The following is an 11,260-nucleotide window of genomic DNA, read 5'->3' on the forward strand; positions in this document are numbered from 1 at the left end:
CCTGGTTTGGTTTTTTTTGTTTTAATTAATTAATTAATTAATGGCTGTGTTGGGTCTTTGTTGCTGCAGTGAGCGGGGGCTACTCTTTGTTGTGGTGCGCGAGCTTTTCATTGCGGTAGCCTCTCCTTTGCCGAGCACGGGCTCTAGGCACACGGGCTTCAGTAGTTGTGGCACTTGGACTTAGTAGTTGTGGCTCGCAGGCTCTAGAGCACAGGCTCAGTAGTTGTGGTGCATGGGCATAGTTGCTCCGCAGCATGTGGGATCATCCCGGACCAGGCCTCAAACGCGTGTCCCCTGCATTGGCAGGCGGACTCTCAACCACTGTGCCACCAGGGAAGTTCCCCTGGTTTGCTTTTATTTTTAAAAATAAATGTGACCAAAATAGAGGTGGTTCTTCTGTTTGACTCATACCAGTTTGACATTCAAAATACTTTAACCAAACTAGTCTTTCCTCAGGCTCTTCCTGTTGCAGGAAAAATGGGGCACATGAGGATGGTCATGTCCCAGGTCTCGGGTGAGTCCCTGGGACAGGCTACCAAGTGAGGGTCCTTGGCTTCGCGCAGGAAATAATTCAAGAGCGAGCCATAGTAAAGCGAAAGCAGGTTTGTTTAGAGAGATACGCATTCCATAGTCAGAATGTGGTCCATCTCAAAAGGCAAGAGTGTTGCTGAGGTGTGGGGGGGGATAGTTTTTATGGGCTGGGTAATTTCATAGGTGGGAGGATTATTCCTACTATCTTGGACAAGGGGCAGGGATTTCCAGGAATTGGGCCACCGCCCACTTTTTGGCCTTTTATGGTCAGCCTTGGAGCTGTCATGGTGCCTGTGGATGTATCATTTAGCTAATGTATTGATATTACAGTGAGCGTGTAATGAGGCTCTAGGGCTACTGGAAGTTGAATCTTCTGCCATCTTGGACCTAGTTGGTTCTAACTAGTTTTTTTCTGCATCCTCAATGGCTGTGTCATTCTTTTAAAGGTTGTGCCCTGCCCCCTTCCCTCCTGTCTCATTCCTATTACTATCCCAATCAGAAAACAAAAACTGGGCCCAATAGCTACCGTAAGAGCAAAAAAATCTATTTTTGGAGGAGGTAGAAGAAGGGAGTCTTAAGTAGTTATTCTTTTTGACCCTATCCTCCAAGTCTTGGTTTAAAAGCAACAGACACTCATTTGTATTCACTTGACCTTTTTTGAGCAATCTTCTATTAAGGGACTTCTGTCTTAGACTGAAGTAGTGATAGAGTTAAAATATAGATACAGACATTCCCATTTCATTTATGATAAAAACATGCTTCCCAAATAATAGTGTTATCATTAAAGCCTATGAGTAAAAGATTATTAAAAGAAAAAATTGTCATGGTAGTCCTTTGACATGACCAAGCCAAAGAAGGAAGGATTTATTACTTGCAGCAAGTAAGGAGAACACTGGGGATCTTTCCCAAGGCAGTGTCTCCCAGAACAGCAAACTTGGGGAAGTTTTAAGCTAAGGGTCCATGCATATTCATGAAGGAGCTTGAGCAGAGAATTCTGCATGGCATTGGGCAAAGGTCAACAGAGTTCCATGCTTTAGTTGATTGAAGTCATGAAGGTCAGAAAAGGTCAACACCATCATCCCTTAGCTTCCAGTAGATATGGTAGTTGAGCCCTGGAGGGGGTTTAAATTCTGCAGAACAGCTCAAGAAAGTGCTTCAGGCTAATCTTTACCATTGAAACAGATCTGGAAGTCTTTATTATCTGATTTGTTATCTTTGTTGTTGTTCCTCCTCTTGCCTGATAAGAGTCCTTTGTTCTTTTGTTCCCTTAAGATCATTATTACTGAGGGCAAGCACTGTGGCCAGGCTTAGATCACAAAATGGCTTAGGCCTAAAATGGCTTCTCTTATGTCAAGAAAGCCATGCCTGGATCTCTTTCTCTGAGGACCCCCTACCGTAACTGCTTATTACATAAATACACAGTGTACACATTAATTAAAGAAACCTTTTCTGCAAATTTGGTAATAAACAAATATCAAAGCTATATCAAAATTTTGCATGCAAAGGAAAAACTGCTAGTTAGTCCATTTTGCAATTGATGCTTTATAGAAATAGGAAATGTTAAAAAACAAAAGTTCAAAGTCTGAAGACCTAATTGGCCTTATTCAGTGATTCATGATTTAAGCAGTATCATACCTAGCAACTAGAAGGGCCCTCTGAGGGGTTGTACAAAAGGGAAGGTTTTTATAGAAAGAAGGGTGGGGCACAAGGGAGCTATTAATGAAAAAAAATAATGGATTATTTTTAGGCTAAGGCATCTTTTGCTGGGAAGGGTTTTGTCAGGCAGATTGCTTCTTCTTCCTTTAGGGGGCTGGGGGGAGTTGGAGAGGGCCCAAGTGACAGATTACCTCTTGGTGCTGACCAGCAAATTCCAAATTGATTGATTAAGATTACATTTCTGGGAAAGGTCAAAACTGCAGTTAGGTTAGGTATTAAATCATGGGCTTTTAACACAAGTGCTGCCATTTTGGGCCTGTGATTTTTCTCTTTAACAAATAATAGGAAATAGGAATAGGAAATAATTAGATTATTGTTAGACTAGATTTTTATTTTGTTTATTATTAAAAAAAATTAATTTATTTATTTTGGCTGCATTGGGTCTTTGTTGCTGCACGCGGGCTTTTCTCTAGTTGCGGCGAGCAGGGCTACTTTTCGTTGCAGTGCGCAGGCTTCTCATTGTGGTGGCTTCTCTTGTTGCGGAGCACGGGCTCTAGGTGCACAGGCTTCAGTAGTTGTGGCTCACAGGCCCAGTTGCTCCGCGGCATGTGGGATCTTCCCGGACCAGGGCTCGAACCCATGTCCCCTGTGTTGGCAGGCGGATTCTTAACCACTGCACCACCAGGGAAGTCCTAGACTAGATTTTTAAAAAGAGTATTTCCTTACATACCACTTGCCTCTTGACTGACAGTCATGTGAGAGTCAGCTAGGGTGGGTAAGTAACTAGTTTCACAAAATGTGTCTCTATCTCATTAAACGTGCTTAAGCATTTTGTCAGGGATGCTCATTTTCTCCTTTCTTTCCAGAAAGAGAATTACATCAAGCAAAAAAAGGTTTGTCCCAGACCAGGTTTGGGATAACTTTTCTTTTACACATTTTAGCTCTTTACTGACAGAGGTAAAAGTATTACTCCTAATAGATCAATGCTGTCTAATAGTTAAATGGAAAGTAAACACATGTATTTAAGTAAACATATCCTGTTCTAGTTTCCTAGTATCACAAAATACTAGAGCTGAACAGTAGTTACAGCAGTAAAAACAAGTATTACTCAGGAACTATTACGATAGGAGAAAAGAGCACTCAGTATAGAACTGGGTTCAGTTCCTACTACAGAATGGACAGGTGATGATTTATAGCCAAGGAGCAATAGTGGGGTCGGGGGGAAGCGGGGAAGGGGGTGGCTTGTCAGTGGATAGAAAATTACTGAGAGGAAACATCAGGGGTAGGGAGATCCTGGCTAAACTAACCTAACAGGATTCCTGCTGAAGGCAGGCCATTTTGATCAGATATCACCTGGGAGATGGTGAGAGGTGGGGAATTTGGTTAGACATTGAAGGTGATCAGATGTTGATGGTGGGATTGTGGTTAAACCAATTTAACAAGATTTTTTTTTTTTTTAAATCTTATCCTCTTCAACTAATCAACATGACCACCGGTGACACAACACTGTTATTGACGCACAACACTCAAAAGTGGGGCCTCTCTTCACTCCAGGGGGACAAGTCAGGTGAGTGGGGGCAAAGGAGTCAGGGCTGCTCACCTGAGGGGCGGGTGTCATGGAACCCACCTCTTGGTTGTGATGGTTTCGAGTTTCCCCACCATTCAGGATTCATGCCCATGCTCCCTTCTGACCTCCATATGCATAGCAGTTTCAAGTTTCAGCCTAAGCTCAGATCAGTTTCTACTCTCCCCTTTGCTTTCACCAATGACCCTGTGACCCTGTGTTGCGCTTCTCCACGAGGGCACTTCTTAAGAGTCAGGCTTGCGTGGAGTTGAACGAGAGGTTTTAACAAGAGTCTTGTTACAACTAGGCTCTGAAGGACAAGGCCCAAGTGTTACCCGAAAACTGGGTTCACCTCTTGGTGGATGTCGAGCCAAAAGATGCAACCAAGGGCAAGAGCGAAAGAAGGACCCATTTATTATTTGCAATAAGTAGGGAGAACACGGGCGATCTTTCCCAAAGGAGTGTATCCTGGAACAGCAAAATTAGGGAAGTTTTAAGCTAAGGGTACGTGTATATTCATGAAGGGGCTTGGCTGGTGTATGCATATTTCTGAAGGAGCTTGAGCAGAGAATTCTGCATAGAATTGGGGCAAAGGTCGACAGAATTCCAAGTGTGATTGAAGCTATGAGGGTCAGAAAAGGTCAACATCATCATCCCTTAGCTTCCAGCAGATCTGGTGTTTGAGCCCTGGAGGGGGTTTAAATTCTGCAGAACAGCTCAAAAAAGTGCTTCAGGCTAATCTTTACCATTGAAATGAACTGAGAGTCTTTATTATCTGATTTGTTATCTTTGCTGTTCTTCCTTCTCTTGCCTGATAAGAGTCCTTTGTTCTTTCATTCCCTTAAGATCATTATTACTGAGACCTATTCAAAGGCAAGCATGGTGGCCAGGCTTAGATCACAAAATGGCTTAGGCCTAAAATGGCTTCTCTTATGTCAAGAAGCTGTATCTGGTTCTTTCTCCAGGGAGCCCCTACCCCATCTGCTTACACAAGGATGAGGCCTAGTTGAAAAAGTGGCTCAGAGGAGCCCGTTTAGAGTTTGGCCAAGGAGAGACCACTTGCCACTGGCAAGCCAGGTTCTTTTCAACAAACCTCATCTATGTGGAGAATAAAAAAGCAAAGGACTTTTGCACATACCACCTGGGGAAAAGGTTGGTATATGATCTCCCAAGAAGCCTGATAACAAGGGTGTGTTTCATTACCTTATTGAATTGATCTGGCTCAGTCTCACTCTCAAAGGGTCTCACTCTCAAAGGGCCTCAAGAGCTGGCCCATCTGCAAGGATCAGAGTCACGTTAACCAAGCTCAGGAGACTAAGTAAAACAGATTGCCTACTTATTATTAATTCATAATCAGAAATTGACTGAGGATGTTCATTCTCACGGTAGGTTAAATGAAAATTCATTTCTCTTTATGAGCAGATTTGATATGGTAAATCAAATCATAAAGTTGCTTGGCAAACAAGGACTCAGAACCCGGATGATTAGTTTAATGAATGGAATGTTTCATGGCATCATGTATGCAATTCTACATAACAGGCTTCCTTTTTCCTACAAAGTTTAGGATAATTCCCTTTGTTCACAAACCTTAAGACATACCTCACTGTAACTAACTCTGATGTACTAACAATAAAACCAGGTTAATTCTTCAGGTCATGACAAGGTTACCAGCATCTTCTCTTTGAAGTGTGATTTGCCCTTCTTTTTTTTTTTCCTCTGAAAGAACATTAATTGAGTAATTTATTTAGTTGATGTTGTGATTTGCCCTTCTAAAATGTTTTAAAGGCATATGACTCTAAGACCATCTCTCGCTTAAGATACTCTCTTCAAGGAGCTACTTTTGACAGTACTTAGAACATACTTCATTTTAGCCTTTTTATGACCTAAACAAACATGGTTTTTGTTTAATAAACGAACTGCTTAGTATAGTACCTAGAACATAATAAACTCAGAATAATTTTGAGCAATTATAGATAGTAAAAACCAACCAACATTATTTGGTCAAATATATTAATTAGATTATTGACGGGGTAAATTATATTTATGATAGTCTCTTAGTTTATAGCTAAAAGAGGAAAAAGACCTAAACAAATTGGTAAAATATTCCTTTGGGAAGATAAGCCTTCAGTTTCATTTGAAGCTGAGAGTTCATGCTGTATTTCAAGAAATGATCAGTCAATAAATGGAGGTAAAACTTCAAATATTCTGATAATTGTGTAAAGGAAGGAAAGTTTGCCTAAAGTATGTGAGTTTTCAAATTAATTTGCTTTAAGTATCTTCCAGGAGAATTGATTGTTCAAACTGTTATCTGAAATGGAGTCTTTCTTTTTGGAAAAATTACAGAGTATGTTTATTTTTTACACTTTAGGATAGCGTATTCCAAATTTACTACTTTACTTAGTGTATCTCACAAAATAGTTAAATTAATACTTTACAGTCCATACACTAATGCTTTTTTTGGATTGTTCTTACGTATCCTAGTTCTAAATATACTATAAATTGGTGAATAATTCTGTGTTCATCCTCTCTGTGCCTTTGATTTTATACACTTTAGCTTTTTTTAGTCCATAGTAAAGAAACATTACTGTGTAGTCATCTTTAGCTACATTTTCTCTATGGAACTGATTACCGTGGGCGAGAGGTTCTCCAAATGTGGTTCCATCAAAATACAAACATGCTATATTATGATCCTGTCTTTAAAAAGTAACCTTTGCCCCCACATCTGTTTCCAGCTATCACCCCATTTCTCTGTTCAGTGTACAGCAAAACTAATAAAAAGTAGTTTTTACTTCTTGCAGCCTTTTTTTTTAAATACACATAAAGAACTGCTTTTATTGAAAACAATACAACATGAATCATAATATTCAGCATTAAAAATGTTTCCACTAATGGAACATTTGAAATTAACATTGCATTAGAGGGGAGGGATAAATCAGGAGCTTGGGATGAACATACACACACTACTATATAAAGATAGATAACCAACAAGGACATACTGTACAGTGCAGAGAACTCAATATTCTGTGATAACCTGTAAGAGAAAAGAATCTAAAAAAGAATGAATATATGTATATGCATAACTGAATCACTTTGCTGTACAACTGAAACCAACACAACACTGTAAATCAACCACACACCAATAAAATTAAGATTTAAAAAAAAAACACTGCATTAGAAAATTACAGGAATATGGTCACCATGCCTATGAAAACTACAGTCAGTTAGTCAACAAAACAGTTAAGCTTTGTTCACTGTTCTTCTCCCCCATATGTTTGTGGTTATTAAGACCGTTTATGTTAAAAATGGATCAAGGTTTAGTGTCGGTTCTATAGATACGATGAGTATTTATCCCAGGTTTCCTGGGACATCCCAGGTTGCAAATGACTGTATCCTGGTTTGGGGATGGGAGGATGTGGTCCACACTGTTGGCTTTGTGTGGTGAAGGTCTCCTGATCCAGGTGTGAAGGGGTTAGAATGGATCATTTGGATAACATCTGAGACAGCAACAGAACAAAAGGGTACAAGAACGAGAAAGCTGTTTGAGCGAAACTGGTGGCCCTTGAAGAAGCAGGCAAAGGTGTCAGGCAAGCATGAGGCCAGGATGTGTCTGGGTGAAACAACTTGAGGATAGATCAGGCAACCGTCTTGGAAGACGAAGTTGGTTTTCTTGAGTCAGCAGCTTAGTCACCTTCCGGCATCGTCAGTGTCAAGTACTTTTTAGCCTTCAGGGCCTGGCCACGGGCTTCTGAGGTGGTGAAACCACCTCAGAAGGGGGGGATTTTAGAAGGGTGGGCCTACGGGTTCATTTGTGGGAGAAACCTTCATTCCTTCTTCATGTGAATCCATTCAAGGGCTTCCTCTGTGCCCGGCAGCCTGTGAGAAACTGGGCAGGATCCAGAAATGGCCAAAACCCAAATCTTTGCCTTTGAGGAGTTTTCAGTCCAGTGTGGGGGACAGGCCTATAAGGTAGTAAATTATAATCCCACCTTATCAAGGATTCCTATCTAGATAGAACCAAGCACTGAGGGGCACAGAGAGGAGAGAGCCACTAACCACGGGATAGCTGGGGTGATTCAGGCCGGCCATCGTGTAGTGGGCCTCACACAGTCCTTTCTAAGTCCTTTTCCCCCTCAGTGGGTGAGTACAGGGAATAACAAGAATTGTTCCTCCCGGGGTTGTATAAGTGCTTCTGAGAAGCCCCCTTATCCTTCCAGGCTCCTGTTGATTCTTTCCCTATTTTCTTCCCTTTAAGGACCTGTCAGAGTCCAGGCAGGAAACAGAGAGTACACTCATCTGCGGTGTTTAAAAGGCTTTTTAGTGAAGTGACTATTTACAGAGGTTTGGGTAGCTTCCCAGAAGTAGTAAGAGACGTTGTGCCCCCAGCAGCTGCCCACAAAGGGAAGCCGCTCGCCCACCTGCCCTGCAGAGGCAGGGGAAGAGGTGGTGGTGGCGGCATCCAGGTGAAAGCCAGCATCCTGGGAGAGGGGCTGCTGGACAGGAGCTGCTTGCCCACAGGGCACCATGCCAGGCATTGAGGAATTAAGGATCAACCAGGCAGACCTGGCCCTCACCTTTACAGAGCTTATGGTCAAAGCAGACTGTCCTGCAGGCCCCAGGGCTCTGGTGATTTCTGATCTCTCTCCCTCATTCCTTATTGGCCACGCCCTCTTCTTACCCCATGTGCTCTGAGGGCCTAGGGGATACCAGCTGCAGGGCCAGGTGTCATGGGTTTCAGAGATACCAACCCGACATGCTTCCTTCCTCTAGGGAGTTCATCGGGGTGGAGAACAAAGCAATCAAGTTTCAAACCCGGATGTCACTGGGGAATAGCTGGGTGGCCGTGGACAAGACACTTCCACCAGGGCACCCATTTCTCCATCTTTTTACATCTCAGGGCTTTGTGCACTTTCTTGGGCTCTAGTGGAAGAAGAGTGGCTGCAAAGCTGAAGAAGAGGTCTCCAGTCTCCAAGTTTCCAGGCTCCAAGGCTACGGCCTCACTGAAACACTTCTTGTTGAGGACACCAATGATTTCCACATTGCCTAATCAAACCCTCAGGTCTCAGTTTATGTGTTAGCTTCCAAGATAATTTCACACAGCTGGATCATTCCCTGTTCTGGAAACAAGTTCCTTACATGGCTTCTAGGCATCACAGTCTTACTAATTTCTTCCTACTTCACTAGTTACTTCTTCTTGGTCTCATTTGTTTGTTCCTAGTCATTCCCCTGACTTCTAAATGTTGGCGTTCCCTAGAGATTAGTAGTCCTCTGTTCTTTTTTCTACCTACACTTTGTTGTCTTATCTCATGATTTTAAATAATATCTTTGTGTGGATGTTGTTTATATTGATTATATTCAACTTCTCCCTTGAATGCCAGACTTGATATTCAGTTGCCTCAACAGCTTGACTTTCCCTTCACTTCCTTCAGGGGTGTGGTCAAATACCAACTTATCAGACACTCCCCTACCTAAAATACCTCCTTGCCCAAGCACTCCTGCCCCAACCCTAAATTATTCTCTCCCCATAACTCTTATCGCCTGGTATGTTGTATATATATAGACATATATAAATATTCACATGCTAATAACATGCAAATAAAATATTTACATAAATAAAATTTATGTACCATAAATACATAAATGTACATATATGGACATAAGTATTTACATGTAAATATGTACACATATTTTATATTTACATATTTACACATATGTATAAATATTTATGTCTATGTTATACATATATGTATAACATATATGTATAACATAAACATATAAACATTTATGTTCTATAACATTTATATATAAATATGTATACATATTTATACATATGTCTTTTAGTCTGTTTTCCCCTACTAGAATTTATTAGAATCTAACCTCCATGAAGGCAAGCTCTTAGTGCCTAGAATAGTCCCTGGACTTTGATAGGCACTGAATGACTACATAATTGCATTCCAGACAATATGCTTGATTCCAAGATACTCATCCTTCCTAAGAATTTTAGCAACAACAATAAAAGGCCTAACCACCTGTCATAGTAAGGAACTTTAGGTTAACCTCTAGATTCTACATATTAAAAAGTTGACTTCACTTTCTACAAATCAAGCACCTACAGTGAAGGGGGAAAAGGGTTTGTATAGTTTATGCAGAGAAAAATCTGGTAAACTCAAATTCTGTTGCATCATTCGCCTGGAAATCTTGTGCAGTGCCTTGATTTTTGATGTTTTAGAGGAAGTGAACAAAACTAATTTTTTTTTCTTTCTTGTGCCAAATATCATATTTTGGGATATTTGAAAGAATTTCATGAGGCTGCAGAGTTTGAGCTGTTTCCTCACATCAAGTCATTTTTGTAAATAGAAGATTCAACTTTTCTGTACCCAACTTTTCTGGTCCCTTAGTGACTCACAAGATTATTTTTTCTAATTGATGTTAATATCCTGAACCTGAAATCAACAGGGAAAAATAAGAACAGTAATTTTTTTTTTTCCAGTAAAGGTACTCAGATCCAACTGAACAGGAGGTTTGAGCAGATGGCAGCTGAAATAAATCTCTCTATATAGTGGAATTACAGAGTTCAAAGAATTGTATAGCCCATCATCTACCACTGCTCATGCTCTATGTTAAAGATGTAGCAAAGTAATTACATTTGGGGAATTCCCTGGTGGTCTGGTGGTTAGGACTCCTCGCTTTCACGGCCTGGGTTCAATCCCTGGCCGGGGAACTAAGATCCCACAAGCTGCATGATGTGGCCAAAAAAAAAAAAAAAAAGTAATTGCACTTTTAAAAATGTGCAACATTCTCTCACATTTTCATTCTTGTATATGTAACGTTTCTTCTGCCTGGATGGACCTTTCCTTTGATTTGGCTTTACCTTCTCCAGAATGTTTCTCTTGATCTCCTTGGTCTCAATTTAAGCAATTCTGTCTCTGTGTCTGAAAGACCTTTTACATAGTTTACATTACATAAATTATCATGTATTATTAATTTACTACTCTCATTTCCCCCAAATATTGTTTATTGAAACAATAAAAGACACTGTTTTCTATTTCTGTGTTCCATTTGCATCGTATAGCACCTGCCATAAGTAGGTGTTCAATAAATATTTGCTAAATGAATGAATGAATAACAAGTCCTCTCTTCCACCAGTTTAGCAGTGTGAACTAACATTCCCCAGGTTCTAAGCTATTAGTTGAAATAACAGAAAAGCAGGAAATTACTCGTCAGAATCTTCCTTAATTCAGTTTTCAAAATTAGAGTTCCTGTGTTCCTTTGTCTTGATAAATATACTCAGTAGACAGTTGAGATCCTGAAAGCCTTTTGAAGCTTTTGGACTACATGAACTAAATAAAGCTAGGTATAATAAAATGCTTTCTACCTTTTATTCTATTTTGAACACATTTTTATTTAAGAAGTCACTGTCATTCAGTTATCGGTTGAAATGCTTTATTTCTTAAAGGTATTTTTAAAAAATTAATTCAAATCTTTTTATATTTCAAATTAGGTATCCTAGCC

The sequence above is a fragment of the Eubalaena glacialis genome, chromosome 2, assembly GCF_028564815.1.
Source record: "Eubalaena glacialis isolate mEubGla1 chromosome 2, mEubGla1.1.hap2.+ XY, whole genome shotgun sequence".
In the NCBI taxonomy this organism is placed as follows: domain Eukaryota; kingdom Metazoa; phylum Chordata; class Mammalia; order Artiodactyla; family Balaenidae; genus Eubalaena; species Eubalaena glacialis.